The sequence below is a fragment of the Salvelinus alpinus genome, chromosome 1 (genome assembly GCF_045679555.1).
Source record: "Salvelinus alpinus chromosome 1, SLU_Salpinus.1, whole genome shotgun sequence".
Taxonomy (NCBI): domain Eukaryota; kingdom Metazoa; phylum Chordata; class Actinopteri; order Salmoniformes; family Salmonidae; genus Salvelinus; species Salvelinus alpinus.
The window spans coordinates 56,837,964-56,855,669 of NC_092086.1; the positions used below are offsets into that span (position 1 = coordinate 56,837,964).

Genomic DNA, 17,706 nt, shown 5'->3' on the forward strand with positions numbered 1-17,706 from the left:
CCAATGGTCGAGTCACAAGTCAGGAAAATTGGGGCTTGAGTCAGAGTCCTGGACTCGAGTACTACAGCACTGCTATATGGCATCCTTTTAAAAACTTTAGCTGGGATTGATTGTGCTTGTATGGTGTAATGGAACCAATAGAACAGTCGTAAAACTGTAACCCCCCCGCCCATACAGCACTCCAGGCATGTTAAAACAAACACTTAAACTATTTAAAAAATGTCCAATAGAATTTAAACCCAGATCTGTTCTGCTCTTCTCTGCTTTAGAGATCTTCAATAAATTTACCTTATTAGCATGAAACAAAAATGCTTTAGGCTATGCAGCGCAGTGATCGGTTCCACATGGTTCTCTCAGCTGTAGTTACATAATACCGATGACAATCAAACAGGACCGAACTCAAGGGATTTTTGGGTCTCGGGTATTTAGGTTCAGTGGACCCACGAAGACCTATTCTGCTCTAGAATGTCGCCCGAGAGGATGGCTGACATTTTACATGCTCCTAACCAACTGTTATTATTATAATTTTTTGCGTTGTTTGTAAATATTTTTTTTTACTTACTTTGTACATAATGTTGCTGTTACTGTCTCTTATGACCGAAATATAACTTCTGGACATCAGAACAGCGATTACTCATCACAAACTGGTAGAAGCTTTTTGGAGGGAGGGGGGTGCCGAGAGGGAAGATGTACACAATGTAGGTTAGATGCAGAGTTCCACCCTAGTCGTTGCTCAGGCAGGCCTCTGTGCTTTGACTGGCTGACTGGGTTAGGTTTAGTACTGACTTCTCCTTTCCTCATATACCCTCAGCTAACCAATGAAGCAAGGGGCCCCTCAGGGGTGCTGCTGCACAGAATGCGTAGTCACTCACTCTGCCGTAGGCTCCCTCTCGCTTCCTTCCTCCTCCTCTCTCAGCCTGTCTTATACCTTCTCTTTCTTTTACTCTCTCACACTCTAACTTTCTCTTCCTCTCTCTGAAATTCTCTCACACTTCTCTCTCTCTCTTCCTGCTATTTCCCTCTTCAACTAATCTATTTTCAATGTCTCATGTCTGGTGCCTTTCTTCTTCTTCCTCCTCTTTCTTTCCTTCTTTCATTCTTGGCTCTCTAGTTGTTCCTGGCCTCCTCCCTTCTCCCTGTTCTTTCAGCGGTAAAGGAAGCTGTCAGTAACTACTGACCAATATCTGATGTGACATCACAGCAACCAGTAGCATACTTACAGTATATGTCCTGGAAGCAGTTGTCAGGTTGGGGCATGTAGAGTGGATGTGCTGTTCTTTTACTGCTAGGGTACATTTGGTCGGTACACTGTTGAGTTTAAATCTGTATCACTAATCTCTAGGCTACACAATCGATGCGCCATCGCTGTGATAGTTACTTTAAGCCACAGTCAAATGGGCCCATCAACAAAAATGTCAACAATGGAGCAATACTGTAAGGTGCAAAATCCACCCCCACACACTTGGCTGTGTAATGATTATGCTGTTGAAGCACCTTTGGCAGCGATTGCAGCATCGAGTCTTCTTGGGTATGACACTACAAGCTTGGTACACCTGTATTTGGGGAGTTTCTCTCATTCTTCTCTGCAGATCCTCTCAAGCTCTGTCAGGTTGGATGGGGAGCGTCACTGCACAGCTATTTTCAGGTCTCTCCAGAGATGTTCGATTGGGTTCATGTCCGGACTCTGACTGGGCCACTCAAGGACATTCAGACTTTCGAGCCACTCCTGTTGTTCAGGGTCGTTGTCCTGTTGGAAGGTGAACCGTCGCCCCAGTCTGAGTGCTCTGGAGCAGGTTTTCATCAAGGATCTCTCTGTACTTTGCTCCTTTCATCTTTCACTCGATCCTGACTAGTCTCCCAGTCCCTGCCGCTGAAAACAATCCTCACAGCATGATGCTGCCACCACCATGCTTCACAGTAGGAATGGTGCCAGGTTTCCTACAGACGTGACACCAAAAGGCACTTAAAGGACTCTGACCATCAGAAACAAGATTCTCTGGTCTGATGAAACCAAGATTGACCTCATGCAGGCCAAAGAGGTCAATCTTGGTTTCATCAGACCAGAGAATCTTGTTTCTCATGGTCTGAGAGTCCTTTAGGTGCCTTTTAGCAAACTCCAACCGAGCTGTCGTGCCTTTTACTGATGAGTGGCTTCCATCTGGCCACTCTACCATAAAGGCCTGATTGGTGGAATGCTGCAGAGATGGTTGTCCTTCTGGAAGGTTCTCCCATCTCCCCAGAGGAACTCTAGACCTCTGTCAGTGACCATCGGGTTCTTGGTCACCTCCCTGACCAAAGCTCTTCTCCCCCGATTGCTCAGTTTGGCCGGACGACCAGCACTAGGAAGAGCCTTGGTGGTTCCAAACTTCTTCCATTTAAGAATGATGGAGGCCACTGTGTTCTTGAGGACCTTTAATGCTGCAGACATTTTTCGGTACCCTTCCCCAGGTCTGTACCTCGACACAATCCTGTCTCAGAGCTCTACTGACAATTCCTTCGACCTCATGCCTTGGTCTTTGCTCTGACATGCAGTGTCAACTGTGGGACCTTATATAGACAGATATGTGCCTTTCCAAATCATGCCCAGTCAATTGAATTTAGCACAAGTTGTAGATACAACTCAATTTTGAGTCCCATATCAAAGTGTCTGAATGCGTGTCTGAATATTTTTAATACATTTGCAAAACATTCTAAACCTGTTTTTGCTTTGCCATTATGGGGTATTGTGCGTAGATGGATGAGAAAAAAATATTTAATCTATTTTAGAATAAGGCTGTAATGTAACAAAATTAGGAAAAAGTCAAGAGGTCTGAATACTTTCCAAGTGCACTATATTACCATCAGTATATTGCCACAAGTATTTCTATATTCCTGCTACAAGTCACTTTTCAGCCCTGTTTACGTTGCTCTATTGTTTACTATTATTATTATTTATCCACTGAGAGAGCGAGAAGGGGGGTAGAAAAAGAAAGAGGGTGTAGGGAGGGGAGAAGAATAGAAAGGGAGAGTTGTGTATGTGTGTCATGACAGCTGCAACTCTTACTACACTACTTGTTTGCCAAAAAGGGATATCAACAGAAGGCCAAGGGCACGGAATATTCTCACTTACTCTGAACTCATACCAGTTCAGCTCGCTAAATAGTGAGACACAGATGAGTCCAAGGGCACACGCAATGTCACCTCTTGGCCTGTGGATGAACCTATTGTTACCATGGGGATTATTATTGGTCATTAAGCCCATTTATTTTGCAACGCATAAAAAGTGCCTTCAAACTATTTACCTCCCTTGACGTTTTCCACATTTTGTTACAGCTAAATTTAAAATGGATTAAATTGAGATTTTTTTTGTCACTGGCATACACACACAATACCCCATAATGTCAAAGTGGAATTTTGTTTTTGGAAATTTTGAATAAATGAAAAGCTGAAATGTCAAGCCTAAATAAGTACAGGAGTAAAAATGTCCTCAAGTCACATAAGTTGCATTGGCTCACTCTGTGCAAAAATAGGGTTTAACATGATTTTTGGATGACTACCTCATCGCTGTACCCCACACATACAATTATCTGTAAGGTCCCTCAGTCGAGCAGTGAATTTCAAACACCGATTCGACCACAAAGACCAGGGAAGCTTTTGAATGCTGTACAAAGAAGGCCACCTATTGGTAGATGGGTGAAAATATTGAATGTACAATCCATGTGTGGATAGCTCTTGGAGACCTACTCCGAAAGACTCACAGCTGTAGTCGCTGTCAAAGGTGCTTCTACCAAGTATTGACTCAGGGGTGTCAATACTTACAAAATATATACATTTACATTTTTCATTCTCAACACATTTTACAAACATTTTCTAGAAACACTTTAACCTTCTCATTATGGGGTATTGTGTGTAGATGGGTGAGGAAAAAAACATATATTTAAATTCAGGCTCTGACACAGCAAAATGTGGAATAAGTCAAGGGAGGTGAATACTTTGAGTGTACAAAACATTATGAACACCTGCTCTTTCCTTGACAAATTGTTGAATACAGGTGAATGCTACACTTCAATCAGTGTAGATGAAGGGGAGGAGACAGGTTAAAGAAGGATTTTTAAGTTTTGAAACAAATTACACGTGGATTGTGTGTGTGCCATTCAGACAGCGTGTCAACGGGCAAGCCAAAATATTGAAGTGCCTTTGAATGGGGTATGTAGTAGGTGCCAGGTGTCAAGAACTGCAACGCTGTTGAGTTTTTCACACTCAACAGTTTCTCATGTGTATCATGAATGGTCCACCACCCAAAAGTCATACAGCTAACTTGACACAACTGTGGGAAGCATTGGCGTCAACATGGGCCAGCATCCCTGTGAAACGCTTTCGGCACCTTATACGGGCCACGCCCTGAGGAATTAAGGCTGTTCTGAGGGTAAAAGAGTGTTCCACTCAATATTAGGAAGGTGTTCTTAATGTTTTGTACACTGTGTAGATATACTCCTAGCTAAAGGTTGTTTGTCAGGGATATCACTTTTCAAGTAAAAAAACTAAATAGCTGGAGGGGATCTTTAAAGGGGCAATCAGCAATTGCTACATCTACTTTTGGACTTATAAATTCACTATGTACCCATTAAAGAATAAAACTTTGTCTTATGAGCTTTGTTCAACTGTTGTAACCCGTTAGAACCCAGAATATAAGCTTGTGGCCACCAGCTGCATTAAGTACTGCAGTGCATCTCCTCATGGAATGCACCAGATTTGCCAGTTCTTGCTGTGAGATGTTACCCCACTCTTCCACCAAGGCACCTGCAAGTTCCCGGACATTTCTGGGGTGAATGGCCCTAGCCCTCACTCTCCGATCCAACAGGTCCCAGACGTGCTCAATGGGATTGAGATCCGGGCTCTTCGCTGGCCATTGCAGAACACTGACATTCCTGTCTTGCAGGAAATCACGCACAGAACGAGCAGTATGGCTGGTGGCATTGTCATGCTGGAGGGTCATGTCAGGATGAGCCTGCAGGAAGGGTACTCCATGAGGGAGGAGGATGTCTTCCCTGTAACGCACAGCATTGAGATTTCCTGCAATGACAACAAGCTCAGTCCGATGATGCTGTGACACACCGCCACAGACCATGATGGACCCTCCACCTCCAAATTGATCCCGCTCCAGAGTACAGGCCTCGGTGTAACGCTCATTCCTTTGACAATTCATGTGAATCTGACCATCACCCCTGGTGAGACAAAACCGTGACTCGTCAGTGAAGAGCACTTTTTGTCAGTCCTGTCTGGTCCAGCGACGGTGGGTTTGTGCCCATAGGCGACGTTGTTGCTGGTGATGTCTGGTGAGGACCTGCCTTACAACAGTCCTACAAGCCCTCAGTCCAGCCTCTCTCAGCCTATTGCGGACAGTCTGAGCACTGATGGAGGGATTGTGCGTTCCTGGTGTAACTCGGGCAGTTGTTGTTGACATCCTGTACCTGTCCCCGCAGGTGTGATGTTCGGATGTACTTGTGGTCTGCCACTGCGAGGACGATCAGCTGTCCGTCCTTTCTCCCTGTAGCGCTGTCTTAGGCGTCTCACAGTACGGACATTGCAATTTATTTCCCTGGCCACATCTGCGTGAATGTGCCTTAGGCATGCTGCAAGGAGGCATGAGGACTGCAGATGTGGCCAGGGAAATAAATTGCAAAGGGACCCTGGGCACCTTTGGTGTTTTTCAGAGTCAGTACTAAGGCCTCTTTAGTGTCCTAAGTTTTCATAACTGTGACCTTAATTGCCTACCGTCTGTTAGTATCTTAATAACGACCGTTCCACAGGTGCATGTTCATTAATTGTTTATGATTCATTGAACAAGCATGGTAAACAGTGTTTTAAACCCTTTACAATGAAGATCTGTGAAGTTATTTGGATTTTTACAAATCATCTTTGAAAGACAGGTTCCTGAAAAAGGGCCGTTTCTTTTTTTGTTGTTGCTGAGTTTAGTAAGTAATCGGCCCTGCATCATTACATATCTCTCTCTTTCACACACACACAGACAGACCGAGCGGCCCAGAATAGGTGTTGTTAGTGTAGAGCCTTCTCACAGATGGGTGTCTATTGCCACTCACTCTCTCTCTGAGGGAGAATCAGATATTCCTTAATACTCCATCCAACCCTTAGATAAGAGGTAACCAGATCCCTACATTTTACACTGAACATTTTTATTTCATCATTGCGAAGCAATTGCTTATAAAATGCCTAGTGTTCCCTTTAGGTATCTATATACTGTCTTATTTTTTATCTATCTTTAAAGAGGAATGCATTACAATTGTATTACAGTATCAGGTAAAGTTAAACTAATTTTGTGTATTTTTTTATGATAAAAGTAAAGCACGAGACAATGCAGAAGAAAACAGCGTACAATGTTGTCCAAAGCTTATCAAAAGCACAAACACAAGGTCACCTAGGGTCATATTGTCTAGTCAAGAGGAGCATCTGTTTTACAGCGTAGAGGTTACAATGACAGCTGTTTCACACTCCAGGCTGTGTGTGTGTGTGTGCAGTATATACGTTTCATTAGTAGTATGTACAGGATACACATACAGTACTATTCAACGGTAAGAATGCCAACAAGTAAATGGTTCAGTAGAATAAACATTTTATAATAAGTATAATACAGGAAGGCATAATTTATAGAACAATATTTACATGTGTTTTGGGGAAGGTGCGTGTGTTCATGCGTGTCCCACCCCATGATGTTCCTTCCTAACATCCTTAAGGGACTCTTCATTTAACAAGTCAATACTTTGTAGAAGCACCTTTGGCGGCCAGTACAGCTGTGAGTCTTTTTGGGTTTGTCTCGAAGAGCTTTGCACACCTGGATTGTACAATATTGACTCATTATTCTTTAATCAATTCTTCAAACTCTGTCAAATCGATTGTTGATCATTGCTAGACAGCCATTTAGATTTTTTGAAATACATTTTCAAGCCGATTTAAGTGAAAACTAACTGGGCCACTCAGGAACATTCAATGTCGTCTTGGTAAGCAACTCCAGTGTAGATTTGGCCATGTGTTTTAGGTTATTGTCCTGCTGAAAGGTGATTTCGTCTCCCAGTATATGTTGGAAAGCAGACCAAGGTGTTCCTCTAGGAGTTTGCCTGTGCTTAGCTCCATTCTGTTTATTTATTTTATCCTGAAAAACTCTGTAGTCCTTAACGATTACAAGCATACCTGTAACATGATGCACCCACCACTACGCTTGTAAATATAGAGTGGTACTCGGTAATGTGTTGAATTGGATTAGCACCAAACATAACACTTTGTATTCAGAACAAAAAGTTAATTTCTTTGGCACATTTTTTGCAGTATTACTTTTGTGCCTTGTTGCAAACAGGATGCATGTTTTTGAATATTTTTATTCTGTACAGGCTTCCTTTTCACTGTCATTTATGTTAGGAATGTGGAGTAACTACATTGTTGATCTATTCTCAGTTTTCTGATCACCATTGGCCTCATGGGGAAATGCCTGAACAGTTTCCTTCCTCTCCGGCAACTGAGTTATGAAGGGCGCCTGTATCTTTGTAGTGACTGGTTGTATTGATACACCATCCAAAGCCTAATGAATTACTTCACCATACTCAAAGGGATATTCAGCATCTGCCAATCGATGCCCATTTTTGCGAGACATTGAAAAACCTTACTGGTCTTTGTGGTTGAATCTGTGCTTGAAAATCACTACTCGATTGTGAGACCTTACAATTATCTGTATGTGTGGGGTACAGAGATGGGGTAGTCATAAAACCACAGAATGAGTCCAAGTAACTTATTTATGTGAGTTGTGAAGGCCATTTTCACGCTTTAACTTATTTAGGCTTGCCATAAGAAAGAGGTTGAATACTTATTGACTCGAGACATTTCAGGTTTACATTTTATATTAATTTAAAAAATGTTCTACAAACAAAATTTCACTTTCACGTTATGGGGTATTGTGTGTAGATCAGTGACACAACATCTAAATGTCATCAATTTAAATGCAGGCTGTAACACAACATAATGTGGAAAAGGGAAAGGAGTGAAGGCAGTCTGACAGAGAAGTCTTGCCAATGCCATATGTTATTTTCATCCCTCCTTGTCAGTGTGTCCTTGGCAGATAGTCACTGATTGCTAACATTTTAATTAAATTAACTAACTAATTGATGTTTTGTCTATGTGATTGCGCTCCCTCTGTCACTCTTTCAAGCGCCAGGGAGTCCATCTGAGTCACCCTCTCCTTGTTTTGTTCAATGGCTAAAAATCACTAGGCCGTTACCAAAGTAACACAGTGAAAATATGTCCTTGCCTTAAACAGTTTTGAGTAGGCCTTCCGGGCTGGGCTGTAAGAGTACTGGAAATGAGTTCATGCTGTTAATAATGTCTCACAGAGGAGCTGGGTACGGGGGTTTTTGATGCTTGCTAGCTGAAGCTGGAGGCCTGTAATTCACAAATAATGATAGAGCATGAAGTAGTCTTGAATGGCACATTTCCCCCCAGAGTACTTATTTTCTTTATTTTACGATTGCTGTATCCTCAATTCCACAGTAGAGGTGTTAGCGCCGCCGGTGGCCACTACTTACAGTTAGGGTGGCGCATTTTGGGGAATATTCAGAGGTGGGAATATATGGGAATTAACGGAAATATATGCAAAATAATATTAATACCATTTAAATGTAGGTGTTTTTGGCATTGGATATATTTACCATATCATATGGAGACCGAAACATAAACCTTTTACCTGATCATAAGTAGACATAATTGCAAATTATTAAATCCTTTCAATAGAAAAAACAACTATTTAGTCAACTCATTTTAATTAAAGTTAAATTTGTGACTCTTCACATGGGATGATTTCACTGAACAACAAAAGGGAATATTGAATGATCCCCAATGATCCATCGCATCTCCCAAAAACGTTTTCAACATCTGTAAAATGATAGTCCAGAAACTAAAGGGGAAAGAGCCTCAGATCCACAAAGTCCCTTCCACCAGGTTGCTGATGAGATATATTGGCACGACTGCCACATTGCATCTACATCCCAAAGCCCTTGCTTGGAATTGTACTTCGACAGACTGCCAAGAACCTTGCCCTCATCCAGGCCAAGGTGGCGAGACACGGTAGCGATGACACCATAGGCCTTGTTGATCTCTGCACCAGACAGGATGCTCTTGCCAGCATACTTGGGGTCTAACATGTACGCTGCGACATGTATGGGCTTCAGGCAGAAGTCTTCATGCTTTTTGATGTATTTCAGAACTGTAGTTTCCTCTGCTTGGAGCAACAGTGAAGAGGGCAGTACGGATTTATTATCTTACATCTGCAAGCAGAGTCTGAACATCAGATGGTATTGTCTCCCTCAATCAGTGCAATGGCTACTGCTATAGGTTTAAGGAGTTTCAGGCTGCTTACCACTCTCTCCCAAAATACATCATCCAGGAGGATCCTCTTGATGGGGATGTCCATATCAGCAGACTGTTGGTGGGTGGAGATAATGTAGTTAATTATTCCTTGTCCACGAACGTTCGACCACCCATCAGAGATGATTGCAATAGTCTGCTTTCTCTATGATTTGCTTGACCTTCACTTGAACTCTGCATCCAGCAAATTAGTAGATAAAGCATGTCTAGTTGGAGGGGTATATGCTGGGCGAAGAACATTCAGAAATCTCTTCTAATACACATTGCCTGTCAGCATCAGAGGTGAACCAGTTGCATACACAACTCGAGCAAGACATTCATCAGCATTTCTCTGACTACGTTCCTCCATTGAGTAAAAAAAACCTTCTGATTCCAGGAGGACCATGAGCTGTTGCTGTCAATAAGGTGTCTGATAATTTTCACCTCGAATATAACTTTTGTCAGAGGTTGCTTGTTGTGAGCGCTGAGGGAACTTTATGCACTTGGCCAGATGATTCTGCATCTTTGTTGCATTTTTTCACATGATTTAGCACAGTATTTGCAAATGTACACAGCTTTTCCTTCTACATTAGTTGCAGTGAAATGTCTCCGTGTCAGATAGTGCCCGTGGCATTTTCCTGTAAAGATTAGGGAAAAAATGTGTAAAAAAAACAACAAATGCAATTCCATGTACAGATAAATAGTTAAGCAGTTAGATTAAACAACTCCTTTGTAAGATAAATGTTTTAAAATGAAATGTATGGAAACAGGTGAATTAACACTCCTCAGTTAGCAGGCTCAAGCAAACTAAAACCCACATGGTAGCAAAAACTAACTAGCAGAAATTGTTAACAAGTTAGAAATTATTTAAACACACTTTCCTGTAGGCTACTATTTACTAGTTAACAAAAAATATTGTATGTCATATAAAATATATTAACCCCACCCAGTATTGCAATCAAAACATACCAGAAAGCATGTAGTCCTTGCCTCAGACAGTGTAGTAGTGTGGGCTCAATAGCATCTCATTCCTGTGCAAGATCTTGAGAATCAGCTGTACATGTGATGGAAGAGTGCACTGTGAATGCAGAGGGTTGCAATTCCATTGAATTGGGGATAGTTTAACCAAAACATGCCACAAGACCTAGAATACACCTTGCCTTAGGTGTATTCCACAAAAGCTTCACTGTTATAAACTAACATTTTTGATGAATTTAAGCAAAATTCCCGTGCTTAACCTCCCTTGGATTTCTTCACATTTTGTGTTAAAGTGGGATTCAAATAGATTTCATTGTCATTTTCTGTCAATGATCTACACAAAATACTCTGTCAAACTGTAAGAAAAATTCAAACATTTTTTAAAGATGAATACAAAATAACACATATATACCGTATACCTTGATTTAGATAAGAATTCACCCCCCTGAGTCAATACATGTTAGAAACGCCTGATTTGTAGATGTGAGTCTTCTTGGGTAAGTCTCTTAAGAGCTTTGCACACCTGTATTGTGCAATATTTGCCCATTATTCTTAAAAAAAAAATGTTTTTATTCTTTTCTTTTCTTCAAGCTCTGTCAAGGTGTTGGGGATCATGGCTAACAGCAATTATACAGTATTTGTTTTTTTTTATTCTGTGCCTTGTTGCGTACTTATGCTTGTTTTGGAATATTTTTTTTTCGTAAATTTGTGTTCTTTTCACTCTGTCATTTAGGTCATTATTGTGGAGTCACTACAATGTTGTTGATCCATCTTCAGTTTTCTCCCATCACAGCTATTGAACTCTGTAGCTGTTTTAAAATCACCAAAGGCCTCATGGTGACATCCCTAAGCCGGTTTCCTTCCTGTCCTGCAGCTCAGTTCAGTAGGATGACTGCATCTTTGATGTGTCTGGGTGGTTTAATACATCATCCACAACATAACTATTAACTTGACCACGCTTAAAGATACAGTGCATTTGGAAAGTATTCAGACCCCTTGACATTTTCCATATTTTGTTACGTTACAGCCTTATTCTAAAATTGATCGTTTTTTCCCTCATCAATCTACACACAATTCCCCATAATGACAAAGCAAAAACTGGTTTTTAGAAATGTTGGCAAATGTATTAAAAATAAATAACTTTATTACATTTACATAAGTATTCAGACCCTTTACTCAGTACTTTGTTGACAGCGATTACAGCCACGAGTCTTCTTTGTTATGACGCTACAAGCTTGGCACACCTGTATTTGGGGAGTTTATCCCATTCCTCTCTGCAGATCCTCTCAAGCTCTGTCAGGTTGGATGGGGAGCGTCGCTGCACAGCTATTTTCAGGTCTCTCCAGAGATGTTCAATTGGGTTCAAGTCCGGGCTCTGGCTGGGCCACTCAAGGACGTTCAGAGGCTTGTCCCGAACCACTCCTGCGTTGTCTTGGCTGTGTGCTAAGGTTTGTTGTCCTGTTGGAAGATGAACCTTTGCCCCAGTCTGAGGTCCTGAGCACTCTGGAGCAGGTTTTCATCAAGGATCTCTCGGTACTGTGCTCCGTACATCTTTCCCTCGATCTTGACTAGACTCCCAGTCCGTCATGCATCTCTGCATCAGACCAGAGAATCTTGTATCTCATGGTCTGAGAGTCCTTTAGGTGCCTTTTGACAAACTCCACTTGCATTGGGCCATAGTAGGCTATTTCCTACTTGCAGAATAGGCCATTTCCTACTTGCACTGTATGTGAAACAAAGTCTCTTGAGTTAGCAATTTATAGATTTTCTAAAATGCTATTCTCCCTACTTGAATTTGTCCTCAAGTAATACCTCTCTAAAATAATGTTGTCCTCAAGTAATACCTTCCTAAAATAATGTTGACCTCAACTCCACAATACCACAACAGCAAGGCAGACCAAACTCATAGACACACCAGTAAAATCCAGGCTTTGACTGTTTTTACAGTATCTACCCTGTCAGTTTGTCTAGGCTTAATCTGTGTTCCGGAAACCAGTCCTCTGATTTATCTACCCTGTGAGTTTGAAGGTGTTTTGTACTCAGTTGGCTTCTCTGTGTTTATGTCGAACCCTTCTGTTCTGTGTGTGTCTTACAGGTGCAGGCTGACTGATCCACTGGAGAGCACCTTTTTGGGAGGTAGACCAGGACCGAGCAGTGGAGCACGTCTGAGGCTTTCAGACCCAGGGCTAGCCGAGCTAGCGAGTTGCTGCCAAAAAAACAGCACGGAGAGAGCCTGAAAACAGTTTGCCTGGGTGGCAGCATCACATTGTCAGACCCTGGAAAATGGCCCACCTGGGAGGCAGTCAAAACCAGAAGGCTGCATGCTTGGGGGTCAGTTACTTACATTAAACAGCACAGCGGCAAGCCTGAATGGTTTGGGGACCCTGAGAGCAGCGCGCTGCCTTAGGGGCTGAGAGGGACTGAAAGGGGAGCCTGGGCTGCATCATCAGCCGATAATAGCCCGCCAGGTGGCAAAGGCTGTAAGAAGAACAGTAAGACCCAGCAGAGCCAGGGTGAGAAGAACAATCCACAGGTGAGTTCTCTGGTTCCTTCCCACTCGGCCCCTTCTCTCCGCCTTATGATGCAGTGGGTGAAACAACAGGAGTAGTAAGACTGGGGCCTGATTGGATAGCTCAGCTCTTTTATATCCATATCTGCACATTGAATTTGAGAAGGCGAGGCAAGGTTATCTCAAGGCTAAAGGTATAGATTTAGGGTGCTCTTAAGGTGGTCTTGAGTCAAGGAATTGTTCTATATGTGGTCGACTAACTTATTTCCGAACATGAGTAACCAGAGTAAACCACTGCCTCTTGTGTGTTGTCTGGCTGTGGCGTTAATCCACTGGAAGCTCCGTGTACCTCTGACCTTTTGATTGGCTAATCCTCCGTGACCCGCCAGGTGGCGTGAGGGTTTCTGGGAGAGAGAGTCGAAGTGGAGGAGGGAGCTAGACTGTCAGAGATCGAAGTGACTGATCCAACTGAACAGGGCCCATGTTAAAAAAGCATCTCAGAGTAGGAGTACTCATGGTGGATCAGGTCTTCCTTTTCCATATGATCCTATTCATTAGGATCTAAAAGGTTCAACTGATCCTAGATCAGCACTCTTTATGAATACAGGACCTGGTCCTTGGCCGAGCCCTTTTCTATATGCCTTTTTAACACGACTGTGCTAGTGCACTCCGGATTGTTTGACTGTGGGACTATGGCTATATCCCACTGCTGACACCAATGTGGCACATTTGGTGTGGACACACCTCGGGGTTGATGTTTGACTGTTGTGCTTCATAGTCTAAGATGAGGATCTCCCTCCCTGTGTGTTTAGCTCAAATAAGTCTGGATCAAACAGATCTCATGTCCCCTTTTGAACCCCTTGATCTATTGTCTTCCATTATGATGCCTGAGGGGTAAAGTCAGGATAGAATCAGTCCTTGTGTTTCAATGGGATTCTGGGTTAGGAACGTAGCTTAATACCGAAAGTGCTGATATTTGTCCTGTTTCACACATGTACAGGTGTGTAACAAGTGTGTTTTTTGTTGCACATCCCCCTCCCCTAAGACACCAGCGGAGAGCGGGGTCACGGCTAGGGACACTGGAGCAATTAAGGTTTAAAGCCTTTGCTTACGGGCAGATGGACAGATGTTTTTCACCTAGTCGGCTCGGGAATTCGAATTAGCAACCTTTTGGTTGCTGGCCCAATGCTCTAACCGCTAGGCTACCTGCCGCTCCCATGGCTCCATTCTTAATTTGACATAAACAATGCTAACAATACATATTCCTCATCGTGTGACAAAATGCTAGGATCTTTGACCCCGTCCTCAGGGACTTCACTTTTTATTTTTCTCAGCATTCCATACTCCCTCCCTCTGCTGTGAAAATGTCACTTGTAATAACTTATATTGATAATTGTCTCACGTGTCATACTAGCACCCATAACACCTTCCCCTTTCCTGCACTTTGTGTTGCCATGGTAATGTCCTCCCTTCCCTGCACATGCTGCACGGGAACAGCTGAGCAACAGGTTGATGTATAGAAACCAGAACCCCAGGCCGACCAATCAGAGAGGCTCCTGCCGTGGAGTGCACCTTACGGAAAGCTATGTGCTTGTGTGAGTGTTGGTGTGCGTGCTAGCATGCGTGCGTTTGTGTGTGCTCTGTACGATACTTGTTAGTATCGTGGCGAGGAAACAAAACACGAAGCGGATTTAACTTCATTAGGAAAACAGCCCTGATGTTGGAAACGAATATAATTTATGTTGTCATCCAGAGTCACATGTATTTATTTTCCAAGCTATATCACACTATTTTACAGGCAGCAGGTTTTTAAAGGACCAAGAGAGCTTCGTATTTACATTTTTGCCATGGAAGAAAATATTGTAACACTGGTATCGTCAAAACTGGTGTGTGCCTGCGTGCCTCCCTCCCTCCCTGCCTGCTGAATCTCCGCGTGTGTCCAGACTACAGAGTGCAAACAGAGTTGAAGGTAGATGCTTTCATCATGCAGATCAATATGTTACCAGTCAGACGACACGCAAGGTCGGCTGGAGAATCTATGACTCTTGCCTATAGCCCTATAACTAATGTTGCCACGATACCAGCATTTTGACTTGAATACCGATACCAGGTTTATTATCTCAATACCAAAACGAGACCACCCAAAAAAAGAAGGTGCATTAGCCAAAGCCAGAATGGCACTTGATCCAAGCAGATAAACTCAGCTACTCCTCTGTCATTACATTTGAAACAAATGTTTATGCATTATTTGAATCAATTCTACAAGAAATGTTACTTAGATTTTTACCAATCAAACTACAAAACAGCATAATGGTAAACATTTATTTGAACGGTAAGTCTCTATTGATAAACTGAGTAAAGCAAGATGTAGCCTAGGTCTGTTCACAGTACTTTACAATACAGGTCAATGCATATTATTCTATAGGAGTGTGTGCATACATAGATTTTTATTGAGCTTGTTTTAGCTGATTTCATGGGGCTACCCCTTCCATTTAGGACTTAAATTATTGGAAACTTTTAAGAAACATTTTATTGTACTGCGTAACAACATTTACGTAAAAGAAGAAATCTCTCTTTTCCAAGTGGCCGTGCAGAATGTGGCTGTGGAATCTGACTTTGTGGCTATGGAATCTAGTGGGAAGCAAAGGAAGACAGAGGTGCATTCGTTTTTGGTGGTGAGGGAGACTAAGTGAATCAATACAGTTTTTGGTAACAGTCAGCTTTGAAATCAGCGTGTTTGCAGTTTCAAGAAATAGATAAGAAATAAAAGTAACAAATAATTAAAGAGCAGCAGTAAAATAACAGTAGGGAGGCTATATATACAGTGGGTACCAGTACAGTCACTGTGCGGGGGCACCGGTTAGTCAAGATAATATATACATGTAGGTAGAGTTATTAAGTGACGTGTGCATAGATAACAACCGAGAGTAGCAGCAGTGTAAAAGAGGTGGGGGGGGGGGCATTGCAAATAGTCTGGGGAGCCATTTGATTAGTTAAGTAGTCTTGGGGGTAGAAGCTGTTTAGAAGCCTCTTGGACCTAGACTTGGCGCTCCGGTACTGCTTGCCATGCGGTAGCAGAGAGAACAGCCTATGACTAGGGTGGCTGGAGTCTTGGACAATTTTTAGGGCCTTCCTCTGACACCGCCTGGTATAGAGGTCCTGGATGGCCGGAAGCTTGGCCCCAGTGATGTACTAGGCCATACGCACTACCCTCTAGTGCCATGCGGTTGGTGGCCAAGCAGTTGCCATACCAGGCAGTGATGCAACCAGTCAGGATGCTCTCGATGGTGCAGCTGTATAACTTTTTGGGGATCTGAGGACCCATGCCGAATCTTTTCAGTCTCCTGAGGGGGAATTGGTTTTGTCTTGCCCTCTTCACAACTGTCTTGGTGTGCTTGGACCATGTTAGTTTGTTGGTGATGTGTACACCAAGGAACTTGAAGCTCTCAACCTGCTATAGCACCGTTGATGAGAATGGGGGAGTGCTCGGTCCTCCTTTTCCTGTAGTCCACAATCATCTCCTTAGTCTTGATCACGTTGAGGGAGAGGTTGTTGTCCTGGCACCACACGACCAGGTCTCTGACCTTCTCCCTATATGCGGTCTCGTCGTTGTTGGTGATCAGGCCTACCACTGTTGTTTCATCTGCAAACTTAATGATGGTGTTGGAGTCGTACAGGGCCGTGAACAGGGAGTACAGGAGGGGACTGAGCACGCACCCCTGAGGGGTCCCTGTGTTGAGGATCAGCGTGGTGGATGTGTTGGTACCTACCCTTACCACCTGGAGCAGGCCCGTCAGGAAGTCCAGGATCCAGTTGCAGAGGGAGGTGTTTAGTCCCAGGGTCCTTAACTTAGTGATGAGCTTTGAGGGCACTGTGGTGTTGAACGCTGAGCTGTAGTCAATGAATAGTGTTCTCACATAGCTGTTCCTTTTGTCCAGGTGTGAAAGGGCAGTGTGGAGTGCAATAGAGATTGCATCATCTGTGGATCTGTTGGGGCGGTGTGCAAATTGGAGTGGGTCTTGGGTTTCTGAGATAATGGTGTTGATGTGAGCCATGACCATCCTTTCAAAGCACTTCATGGCTACAGACGTAAGTGCTACGGGTCGGTAGTCATTTAGGCAGGTTACCTTGGCGTTCTTGGGCACAGGGACTATGGTGGGTCTGATTTGAATGTACATAAGTATTACAGACTGGGTCAGGGAGAGGTTGAAAATGTCAGTGAAGACACTTGCCAGCTGGTCAGTGCATGCTCTGAGTACGCATCCTGGTAATCCATCTGGCCCTGTGGCCTTGTGAATGTTGACCTGTTTAAAGGTCTTACTCACATCGGCTGCGGAGAGTGTGATCACACACGGAACAGCTGATGCTCTCATGCATGTTTCAGTGTTACTTGCTTCGAAACGAGCATAGAAGTAATTTAGCTAATCTGGTAGGATTGTGTCACTGGGCAGCTCTCGACTGTGCTTCCCTTTTGTAGCCTGTAATTGTTTGCCAGCTTTACCACATCCGACGAGCGTCCGAGCCATCGTAGTACGATTCAATCCTAGTCCTGTATTGATGCTTTGCCTGTTTGATGGTTCGTCGGTGGGCATTATGGATTTCTTATAAGCTTCCGGGTTAGAGTCCCGCTCCTTGAAAGCGGGAGCTCTACCTCTTAGCTCAGTGCAGATGTTACCTGTAAAGCATGGCTTCTGGTTGGGGTATGTACTAGTGATGCACCAATATGACATTTTGGCCGATACCGATATCCGATATTTTGCGTACCAAAAAAAAACGATACCGATCACCAATTTTTACAATTTTAGCTGCCTTTTTAAGCATTCTACTACAGTTAA

The 17,706-nt window shown here is 43.2% G+C and overlaps 1 protein-coding gene across 1 annotated transcript in view; it reads left to right on the forward strand.

Annotated features, from left to right (window-relative positions):
* Nucleotides 1-17,706, forward strand: part of LOC139581451 (thyroid hormone receptor alpha) — a 134,073-nt gene that overhangs the window by 54,037 nt on the left and 62,330 nt on the right. Inside the window, exon 2 of the mRNA XM_071411232.1 lies at nt 12,458-12,895. The gene's annotated coding sequence lies outside the window, so the exon portion shown is untranslated. The remainder of the gene's footprint in view (nt 1-12,457; nt 12,896-17,706) is intronic.